General features: G+C 44.4%; 1 protein-coding gene across 1 annotated transcript in view; it reads right to left on the bottom strand.

Annotated features, from left to right (window-relative positions):
- Window positions 1-6728, bottom strand: part of TAOK3 (TAO kinase 3) — a 219577-nt gene extending 212849 nt beyond the window's left edge. The window contains exon 1 of the mRNA XM_018569098.1: window positions 6433-6728. The gene's annotated coding sequence lies outside the window, so the exon portion shown is untranslated. The remainder of the gene's footprint in view (window positions 1-6432) is intronic.
- Between the last annotated feature and the right edge of the window lie 5510 nt (window positions 6729-12238).

Genomic DNA, 12238 nt, shown 5'->3' with positions numbered 1-12238 from the left:
CCGGTATGTGTTCGCTCACCTCCCGATCTACTGAGCCGACCTGTGACAGTCTCATTGTCACAGGTCGGCTAGAACTATGAGGTGAGTGGAAATCACTCATCTCATAGTTCTCATTTAAGCTCTTGGGACAAAAACAGAGCTTTTGCTCTGCAATATACGAAATATATTTCACCTCATCAACTTTTTTTTAAAACTTTTTCTACTATTTTGTAGGCCTTGAAATATCACACTTCCTGTCCCTGTGTGGCTATGCTCTCCCAATTACAATGCAGGGAGCCATGGTTGGTATCCAGGCTTGACTTCAAACCTGGCTTTGCTCATCTCCATTACATGTGGGGTAATGGGCTTAGAAGTTTACACAAGAAAAAACACCTTGCTTTGTTTCCAGTTAACTTTACAGGAAGTAACAAGGGAATGTTTGACAACAGGTATTTTCTCTGCTCTCTAAAAATATTTTTGAATGAAAACAAACGCAGCCACCATGCCCAAGGACTGTTAAGCTGCAATATAATCATTTTTTTTTCATCCTTTGGGTTTAGTTATCCTTTGATGTGTCACCTAGCATGATGTATATACACTGCCCATGCACATCAGCCCTGCTGACTGGCTGCTGCAGGAGGCAGGCAAGCTGTCAGGTGGGGTCAAAAGGAATGTTCAAATTATGGAGGCTTGCCAATGAGACAAAAAGAAAAAATACAAAACGCACATGTCCTAAAAATAAAAATTCAGTTGTGAAACGAAAACAAAAATCACTCATTATTCATGAATATTAGTGTGATCAGTTTGGATTTACTACAAGTTTGGACTTGCTCATTCCCGAAAACAAACCCTGCAACCAGTGGCGGAACTACCAGGGTCGCGGCCGCGACCGTGCCCTGCAGTTCCGCCACTTGGAGGGGGCCCAGGACAGGAGGAAGGGGCCCCTGGTGACCGCTGATTACCAGGATATTTATTATCCTTGTAACCGCTAATGTCAATCCCGGTACCTCTTCCTCCTGTCCTGGGCCCTACATGCTGCACGCTGCTCCCCTCTCCCCTCATCACACAGAACTGCTGCCCAGTGCCGAATAGAGCTGCCGTGGACACGAAGGGGGAGACAGGGAGCTGGAACTATGAAGGTGACATGGGGTCCGGGAGCAGAAAGCTGGGGACCTGAAGGGGGAGATAATGGGGAGCTGGGGGCATGAAAGAGGAGAGTTTTTTTTCCTTGTCTAAATTTTGTTTAAAATAAAAAAAAATAAAAAAAATCTAAATTTGTTTCTTCTTGGGGGGGCCTTCATGGATTCTTGCATCGGGGCCCTGAGGTCATTCGTTACGCCACTGCCTGCAACCCTTAAAAAGAAAAGCCAAGCAAGAGACAGTAATGTCGGTTTAGGAACAGTGTTCATGTAGAACTAGTTGTCAGTGGCAGTTCAGATACATTTGTGAAACATCTGTTGCAATAGTATCAAACACACCCTTAGGCTCCTCCTCGCTGACATTTTCCTGTTACATACTAGTCGGCTTTTCTAATGCAAAGAAAAAAAAATACTTCTGCTTAGTTGCACAAGGCCGATGATTTTCACTTTCAGACCATACACTTGTTTAGACAAGCTTTTCTATGAAATGCCAGAGACTTTTTACCACAGCTTTTTTTTTTATCTTAAAAATGATCAAGACTTGTACAACTACCAAATTAAGTCACTTAACCCTGCACAAACCATCAGCATACCAGGGTGCTATGGGAAACAATTGTATCACAAGAAGCTGAAAATCCTTGTTGAATCCCCCAGGGGACCCAGTGCACATAGAACTTGGTTCTGTTCACATCTGTGGAAGGCTTTCCATTGCTGTAGGTCCACCCCAGGCTAAAGCTCAATTGATAGGCATTCCTATAGGGGCACTACAACCAGCACTGCAGCCATTGCCCCCCTCTCTATTCTGCAGCTCTGCCATCTAATCTTCCAGCACTGTGCCTCTTCTGGACAGACAACTGAGCCCATACCTGTCCCCCGCTACTCATGAGAGAGAGACTAGAGTGGTAGCTGGCAGCTTGTGTTGTTGTGAAAGTCAGTGCAATGGATACAAGCAGCGTTATTCACAATACCACAAGCCCACAATCCAGAAAAATAGCTGGGTTTTTTTGTTTTGGGCTTGTCTTGTTCTAAGGATGGCACTCGGCTCCAATACGCTGTCATTCACAATACCACAAGACCCTGTCGTCACCCCTCTCCTCGGTGTGCATTGTCACACAAAACTAATTATGAATTCCTCTCCACTGCACAGAACTGAACGGGACCAAGTGCTATGGGCACTGGGTCCCCTGAGCGATGCAACAAGGATTTTGAACTTCTGGTGATAATCTTTAATTAACTTTTTTTTTTCCTGAATATAGAACAATCATGTGCCTACTCAGGAACAGAAAACAAATGCACATTTTAAGAGAAATTTTAGTCCACATTTCCCTATTTATTAACAGAGATATGATATGATGATGATACACAGTACTTTAGCAAACTAAAAGGCGTCATCCAGTTAGGGTTTACATTGACTTGCAAAAAGGGATGTTTTACTAACACTAAGAGCATCGTGCTATATCCAAAGCTATGTACAGGTGAAACTCGAATAATTAGAATATCGTGCAAAGTTCATTTATTTCACTAATGCAACTTAAAAGGTGAAACTAATATATGAGATAGAATCATTACATGCAAAGCAAGATAGTTCAAGCCGTGATTTGTCATAATTGTGATGCTTATGGCTTACAGCTCATGAAAACCCCAAGAACCCCAAATCCACAACCTCAAAAAAGTAGATTATTACATGCAATCAATAAAACAAGGATTGTACATAGAACAATATCGGACCTCTGAAAAGTACAAGCATGCATACAGTATGTACTCAGTACTTGGTTTGGGCCCCTTTTGCAGCACTTACTGCAATTACTTTTGCACGATATTCTAATTATTCGAGTTTCACCTGTATATGCTACATGTGTCACCTATTCAAGGTCAGCAACTCATATAAGTAGTGAAGCCAGAGACAGTCAGGCAAACAGAATCTCCAGCAGGAGGTCAGCAATGGCAGCCTAGAAGTTTATCCCAGTACAGGTTTGATTTAGCATCTCTCACAACTGTATTATTAATCACACAATCTCCAATTGCATTATAGATATATTGAAACTTTTTTTGGCGAGCTCAGTACAGTGTGGAGTTAACATTATTAAAACAGTTCACCAAACGTCACTCTGTGGAAAACATGATGCACGGTATCTGCTTATATATACACCATAAACCTAAACTATAAATGTAGGCGTTTGCAGTGTCAATCCTCTTGTGGGTACACATTCAGGGGGCTTCCTGCGTCCCATTTACACTTGGTAGGGATGTCACCAGCACACCGTATCAAAGTGAAGAAAAACATCTATTTATTGACGCATATTGTCACCACATGAATGCCACGTTTCGGGGCCATGCAGCGTCCCCCTCATCAGGCTTAGAATGACAATTACCACAGAACAAGCAAATCATGTACTCATTTGGTTCAGTACAACGGAAGTGTACCTACTGTAATGTTCTAAATGAAGGCACTGAACGCTTATCAGAAGGTCATGGTATGTTCTGTGCCAAAGCCTAGCTTGAGATGCATACATGAGATAAAGATGCTGGTATATGACTATGCCTCTCTAGCAAGTTCTACGGAGGAAATAAAAACACGCACACATACACACGCACTTCCTCTAGATCAGTGGTTCTCAACCTGTGTAACCTCAGGACCCACATTTGTCCTTGGTCAGTAAGTCATGACCCAAATCGCACCGCATTGGAACGCACGGCTTTGCAGTACCGCGCATTACGGTACGGCCGATCAAACTGTGGGCAGGAGGTATATTTGGGGTGCCATTCAAATGAACGGCAATGCAGCACAACTCCCTCACCAGAATTTGCGGTAGGTGCGGTTTTGTACGGTACAACGTGGTAATCGCACTGGACTATGCAATTAACACTCTGTACTAGTGTGAACGGACCCTCAAAAACACTGACATACACACACAACCTCACACACTCAGGCATTCTCACACACACTCAAAAAAAAAAAAAAAAAAAGTGTTTTATTTTTTTTTTAAGATCCACCCGGTATCCCTATCTTATCAAGAACTGGGGTGGATCCTCAGGTCCAGTGGGGGATGCTGTGCTGTGATGGAGCTCCATCCATATTGCCATGGTCCCAGGTCCCCCAGAAGAGCAGGGGACCTTGAAAACCAGGGCGGGGGGGTTGCGGTGTACAATGCCCATCAGTGTCCCCTGTCATATTGTCTCCTGTCAGTGCAAAAGCTGTGGGCGGGAGTGTTGGGTCGCGACCCATGAGTTGAGAACCAGGGCTCTAGATACACCTGTAATAGGTAGTGCACCATAATGTTTCGAACTTAATAATCGGCTAACTAATCGATTTTGAAAATAATCGTTAGCTGCAGCTCTATAAAATACCTGTTATGTCAAAAGTGCAATATATACCCCTTGTGAGCAAAGTACTCCATATGCTAAATTCTCACTACTCCCCTGCATTTGTTATATTTAAATGCAGGAGAAAATATCTGACAAGTACAAACACACTTTATGCTTCCCACATCAAGCTTTGCTGCGTCTCAATAAACCTGCGTTCACATGCGTTTAGAGTATTTAACCTCCCTGGCGGTATGATTTTTTCGTGTCATTTTTCGTTCTATTTATTTTTCGATTTTTTTTTTTTTATATCCCGCCCCCCTGCGACGCATACGCTCGCAAGGGACGGAACTCGGAAGACAGACGCCGGCATCGGCCGCAGAACACAGCGCAGCTCGAGGGACAAGGTAAGTAAATGCTATGCGGCATTCCCGAGTGTAGCTCGGGGTTACCGCTTATGGTATGGAAAAGTAACCCTAAGCTACACTCAGGAATACCGCCAGTGAGGTTAATCTGCCCCTGGACAAACAGATTTCTATTTTCTTTAAATGCAGCTAAACTGAATGACCTAATCACACGTATACACAGGGTGAATGTTTCCATTTACAATCATTGCATATATATATATTTGCATTTAGAAAAGCTCGTAACACCACAAATATGTAATTGCCAGGTCTCAAGTTACAGAATTAAAATTAATAGCGTAGATGGAGGAATCTCGCCCACCGGCTTATCTTATCAGCCGGGGCCCGCCGCTGCCAGAATACCCGAACAGTTAGTGCAGCTGACTGGCTGCCGTCATTGTTTGGCTGACAATTTTTTACATCTGATGAGACAAAAGTCTCATCAGAACATTCGATAAAGCCATCAGAGACTTAACAAATGCTGCTTGATTTTAAAAATTCACATTTTGGAATGAATGGAGTTTCCCCAAATGAAAAACACATTCTCTGTTAAAATGTCATAAGAAGTTGTTTTAACATTTTTCATCCGGCATCTGGATCTGAATCCGATCATTCATTTGACCCCATTAAGTATGAGAGAATCAAACAATTTCTACTGGTGTATGGCCAGCTTTAGCCTTGAGGCTAGGTTCACACCTAGGCGATTGCACCGGTGAGCTATTTTCGTGCGTTTTTGCCTTGAAAACTATGCTGTTTTCAATGCATGAAGATATCTACGAGACCCAAATCGCCTGATAACCGCCCAAAAATAGCTCCGGAGGGCCGGTGCAGACCCGAGGGATCCGGGATGCGTGTCCCGGGATCACACAGTTGTGCACAATTGTAGACAGTGATTGCCGTGTGGCCCCATTGATTTCAATGGAATACATTTGCGCTGCAATCTCAGAAATACACGATACACTACGTGCTGCTATTTTAGCGGGAAACTGCAGGATCCGCCCAGTGCGGCTGGGGTGCCCACAGCACGATTGTCGGTGATGGGCGACTCCGTGAATGTGCGGCAATCCACGCTGTATTGTCCACGAGTGCTGCGCGGTCACGGTTTGCCCAGGTGTGAACCTGGCCTGTACCTTTTTGTGCAATTGCAATTTGTTGCGCATTAGAAACAGTTCACACAAAAGGTTGAACTGTTTCCATAGACTTAAATAGAAATCTCTGCGCAGATAAATCGCTCAGGTGTGAAGCTAGCCTAACAGAGTTCAGATACTTTTGTTTTATACATTGAACACCTCCTGATAAACATTCAAGAAAAGCCAGCTTGAGGAGCTGAAGGTATTCCTGATAGAGATCAGTAGAGTGTATCCGACACACCCTGCAGAGAAGAAAGCAGCTGTATAGAGAGATTTATACTCTACAGATGTGACGACGCACAACGTTTCTCAGTGTAAAAAGAATGAAATTAATGGCACCGTCCATACATGCAACTCCACGCTATACAAGATGTAAACCTGGTAAAGTTTACACACTACAAAAAACAGCAAAGTGAATCAAAGAAGACAGATCAGAATAATAATGACGGACTGAAGTCAGTTTTTCAGCATACATACCAGAAAATCAGAGCAACAAATCCACTGCGGCCACACCTAAGTCCATGTTCTCTTTTATTTCTGGGCTGAGGCTTTGCTGCGCACAGCTGCAGGGTCTTCCCTATAGACAATCTCTATAGCAGCAAGAGGTCAGCCAGCCTACACACTTACTACAGCTCTGTGTCAATGCGCTCGAATAACTCGGTTCCGTTTCCCCTACTTCACTCAACTTCCTGGCTTCAACTTTCTTTTCCTATTACGTGAGATAGAATGACACTTCTCACCGACACACACTCACAAGTCGCGGGGACTGCATTTCGACAGGGACACTTTGCGATCAATGCTGCAGACAGGAAATCATTAATGCGACTGATGAGTCAGACATCAGAAAACGTCTCATTATTTGCCAACTCCACCCAAAACTGGCATCAGCTGGTAGAATCACCAAGTCGCTATATCTCAAGACGCCATCAGTCACATTTTCCTTGTACTGAGGTTGGGGCTACAGCAGAAGATGGCACTCTTTTGTAGCTGATCGTCAATCAGTTCATTGTACAGTACAGGGGATTTCATACCGATTACAGCTATCGGACACAACTCCACATCCTTTATTGCGACTTTCGTCTTCCATTCACACCTATGGTTGAGGTGCAATTTGGTATTCCTGCATCTGGAACTTGCAATTTCCTGTCGCGGGAATCCCCAATCTGCCAGGATGTATCGATAGGGATTAATTCTTATCTATATATAATCGTATCACATACTATTATATGTTGTGTGCCAGCGTTCTGACGCTTTCGAATGCGGCCGCTGTCACCCAATCATTAACTTGAGGCTAGGTTCACACCTGCACTACACCGCACGACACGCGGGATGCGCCCCCGGGATCACGCGGTCCTGTACAATACAGGCAGTGATTGCCGCTCAGCCCCATTGATTTCAATGGGATGACATCCGTGCAGCAATTGCAGAAAAAAGTACCTTTTTTTTTTAGCATGTTTTAGCCGTGTGTTCGGAAGCACGGGCAGAATCGGGGCGGGAAACCGTGCGATCCGCCCAGCGCGACTGGGGTGCCATTAGAGTGCAAATCGGTTCACACCTTGGCGACTCCTGACCGCGTGGAATTGTGCACGATCGCTGTGTGCTGAGGTGTCCCCTAGGTGTCAACCTAGCCTGAATGAGTGACAGCTGCCGCTGCTAAATGGCAGATTTGGGATTCCTGCTGCTGGAACTTGCATGTTCCTGACTCAGGAATACCAAATTGCAGCTAAAGTTTACTTCTGAAGGATGCCATCGGCCTCATTTACATGGATATGCACAGCTGTGCAGCACATACATCCATGCAGGAACCTGTGCCCAGGAGGGACATCTGGTGCATGCAGTTGCCTGTACAATACAATGACAGGATGCGGCTGCAAGTCAGCCTGAACTTGCACATCCATGCAGGTACAAATGCACACGTGGCCTACAGGCAATGTATGTTGATGCAAATGTTTTCCAATACATCTGAAAAGAACTAGCCCTATTATCATGTAGACAGTATTGAAGTATCTATGTCTCTATCATGAAGAAGCATTAAACAGATAAAACAAAAACAATGAAGTAAAAGTTGTCAAATGTTGCACATAAGGCCCCATTCACACTGAGCGGAAAATCACACGATTCCACCGTGATATCGCACATTTTTGCCTCGCGATATCGCGACAAGTCGCCGTCCAATGATTTTCAATGGAGCCGTTTTAATGTACAGCTCCATGTCGCCTGTCGCGGTCGCAAATCGCGCCTGCAGGACCTTTTTTTCCACGGATGTCACGCAAATTTCCTTTTTTTTAATGCACCCCGACGGTGGAGGTCGCTGGACCGTCGCGCTATCCCGCCGCATGGAAATCTGCTCGAGGTAAGTGTCACTAAGTGTGAATGGGGCCTAAGAAGGGTGTTGTCCAGCTTCCTGCAATAAAGGCAACACATAAGGACAGCTGTAGCTCACATCCAGTGCTAGAGACTAGTGTTGGGCTTGTTGGTCAAACATCGGCTGTTCGTCTGTTCGTCGAACACACGGACTGTCAGGGTGTTCGCTGGCTGCACTGCCCGCATCTGTCAAAATGCCCGACATGAAAGAACCGAAAAGAAAATGCTTTAACTTTTTGTTTCAGTTTGACAATCAGCAGAGGAGCTGACCTTTAGGCCGCTGATCGAAGCGCTGTAAAACGCCCAGCAAATTAAATCACATTATTTCCTATGGGCATGGTTCCCACCTGGGAGTATTTCAGCACTTTGGAACGCGCTGAAAAACGCCCTGCGCCCAAAGAAGTACAGGAGCTTCTTTGGGGCGTATTTCCGCACATATCCATTAGGATACAGCCGGATAGCCCGCGTAAACGCGTGTTTGACGTGCGTTTCGTGGACCGCAAATCTCGGTAAAAACCCGCGTCACACGCGCATATTTCGTATGCCCAGGTGGGAACCCAGGATAAGGAGAAAGTTCCCTCTCAGGTTCTTCTCAGCAGATTGACAGCAGGCAGTGGAGGGGTGCAATAGCCACCCTGCTATAGCTAATAGCAGGCTAACTATTGCACCTTGTTGTAAAATGTGTAATTAACGCCAACCAGTACTAGAACATCTGTAATCACTATAAACAGAGACCTGTATCACCGAAATCACTATTAAATATTATGCCACCCTAACTAATATCAACATAGCGATTATCAAATGTATTTGCCACCTAATTCATGTGGTGATTTCCACCACCATTCCCAATTGCAATCAATGTGTCATGCAAAAACATTACAATATGAAAACGAAAACCTCTAATTCATACAAAGTTCGCTACACATATCCACTGTAAACGTTATAACATGCAACAATATATTATGCCCCCAACAATCAACAATTTTTCTTCCATTATTGTATCACAAGTCAATGATTATTGATTAATATTCATCTATAATCAAAACGATAACTATTATACACTGCAGGATATTACACAAAGTTCATCTGCTTATAAATCCTCAGTCCATAAAATGCCTGAGAGGCTGAGATTACAAAGTGACTAGTGACAGGCAACTAAAGACAAAAGTATCCAGCGCAATCAAATACAAAGTGTTCAGTACCTCTGAATGTATCTTAAAAGGTGCAGAGAGGTCTAAATACAGGCAATCTGTTCACCCACAGCCCAGGCTGTACTAAACACTTCAATTAGCGGTATATGCCTGGAGAAGAAAACTAAACACACTTTGCAAAATCTGCATACTTACCGTGTTTAGTTCTCTTCTCTAAGGCCCCTAATGTCACCTGGGAAGATCTGCTTCACCAGCTTCTTCTCTGGCTATAGCAGCAAGGGAAATGACAGCTGAATGCGGAAGTGATGTAATACACACAACTTCCGCATTCAGACGTCGGAGGGAGATCAGCAAGGAGGAATATCCCGATTTTTTTTCGGGTGCGTGTGAGCAGAGAAAAAAGCCATTTATTTACGGAGACAAAAAAAAAAATACAGCAAAAAACACAAAAAAAAAACAGTACAAGGAGCACACACACACACAATAACTAGCACAATGCGAGCAGCAGCACGCACCCCATACCCAGCACAGTCAGTGCTTAGCGCACACACTAGTGGAAGCAGCAGCACATGCACCATACATGGCACAGTAAGTGCAACATAAACCATACCCAGCACAGCAGCACACAGGAGTTTGGACGTTGTTCTTGAGTTAATTGAATGAAGTAGGCATAAAAGTCTAAAATATGGACACTATGGTCTGGAAGCTAATACAATGTAGGTTCAAAATAGGTGACTGGGTGAGACTGGCAAAGGCTGGTGCAGAATGTTCTTTAACCACTTGAAGGCCATAGTGTTTCACCCCCTTCCTGGCCAGGCCATTTTTCAGTATTCAGCGCTGCCTCAGGAGGAGGTACGGGGGGGGGGCGGCGCACACCCGCAGATCCTGCAAGCGATCGGGCGTCTCTAGAGACGCCTGACCGCTTGTATGTAAACAGCCATCGCTGGCTGTTTACATGCTGACGGTTTTCCCTCTCGTGTGCGGCGCTCAGCGCGGACACGAGAGGGGGGAGGGGCAGGACGTCTTAAGACGCCCTCCCGCTCTGAGCAGACGTCCATCTGGCCGTTCACAAACGGCCATGGACGTAAGGTAGTTAAAAAAAACAAACAAAAAAAACTTTGATGCAATGCTCAGGTACATACAACACAGAAAATGTCTCCACATTTAAGATTTGCAGTTACAAAATTCACTAAAGTGTCTATAAAAGAAACCCTGTGACATCATTGAAGTACAATAAGGCACAATTTAGACAGGTAAATACGCGAAGAGCTGCTCTAAACAGAAAACAAAAAACTGCACTTTAAGGTGCATTGTTCAGACTGTTGCGCGGAATGCAGGGTACGAAACCATGTGGCCCCAAAAATAGTGCAAGCGCGATAATACAGTGGATTCCACGCATTCGTGGCTATATAATAGCTACAAACGAGCAGAGTTTGTGCGGATTAAAAATGTTAGCGTTTGCGTCCCGTACGGAGAAACCGTAAGGGAAACGCATACACTATACCGTGTTACCCCGTAAATAAGACACTGTCATATTTTTTTGGGCTCAAAAAAAAAAAAACACACTAGGTCTTATTTTCAGGGTAGGTCTTATTTTTTTTTTATGTACAACAATCCACATTTATTCATGTACAACAATATGGTGATCAGGGCAATCAGGGGGTGCCGTACTTTTCCAAGAGCAATTTGCTAACCAATCGCTGGCCAGAATGAGCGAAGAATGTGCATTTGGTATCACTCCGCCTGTGACAGGAGCCAGCTCTATAGAAGAGGCATCGGCTTATGTGGCTCTGCTCCCTCAGGTGCCGCCTCGCTTCCTCTAGCCCTGGCTTCGTTGGCAACGAGTTCAAGTTCCCCCTTATGCCACCACTGGCCCTGGGAATGGTCACAACTTGGTCTTATTTTCGGGGTAGGTCTTATATTTTAACAATTCCCAAAAATAGTACTAGGTCTTATTTTCAGGGAAACAGGGTATGTGAATGGCGCCTAACTCACATACAGTGCCGCAGTATGAATGTTAAAATGAAATGGAAAGAACCCTCCATTAACAAGGAACTGTATCACACGGAATTATTTTATAATGTTACCTAACCCACATTATACATTCTACCTCATTTAAATAATCAAGCCAGTTCAGACACTTTTCTAGTACACAAGAACTCCCAATCTGCTATGGAAGCTGCAGGGTATATATACGAGTTGGAGGCCGATTTTGGTACCATTAATTTAGGCCTCGCTTACCACCCCTCCATGGTGGACCGCTTTTCAAAGAGTGATAGAACAATGGTGCACACTGTTCAGGAGGGGTTAATGCCGCCTGGCTTTTTCTTATTCCAATGAGGATTCTTAATTGCAATACCCATGCGGTTGCGGGGCAGTCCCATTAACTGCAATGGTCTCATTTGACAAGCAGCATTACCCAGCAAACACGACATGCTGTTTAACATTTGGCAAAGAATCGCAACCATTGTATGAATGCAACTGTGACCAGGCACAATATCAGCTTTCAGATGGGTGGTTGATCTGCGTGTTTACCGTCCTCCAACTGTCCACCTAAAAGCTAATATTAAAGGCCGGTCACAGCATGTGTGAGAGATGCCTCAAAGAACATACACTATATTGCCAAAGGTATTGGGACATCCCTCGAAATAATTGGAATCAGATGTTCCAATCACCTCCATGACCACAGGTGTATAAAATTAAGCACCTAGGAATGCAGACGCTTCTACAAACATCTGTGAAAGAATGGGTCGCTCTCAGGAGCTCAG

This window comes from Nanorana parkeri, unplaced genomic scaffold (genome assembly GCF_000935625.1).
Source record: "Nanorana parkeri isolate BGI_ZX_2015 unplaced genomic scaffold, ASM93562v1 scaffold1286, whole genome shotgun sequence".
NCBI lineage: Eukaryota > Metazoa > Chordata > Amphibia > Anura > Dicroglossidae > Nanorana > Nanorana parkeri.
This window is presented reverse-complemented; position numbering and strand designations above follow the sequence as displayed.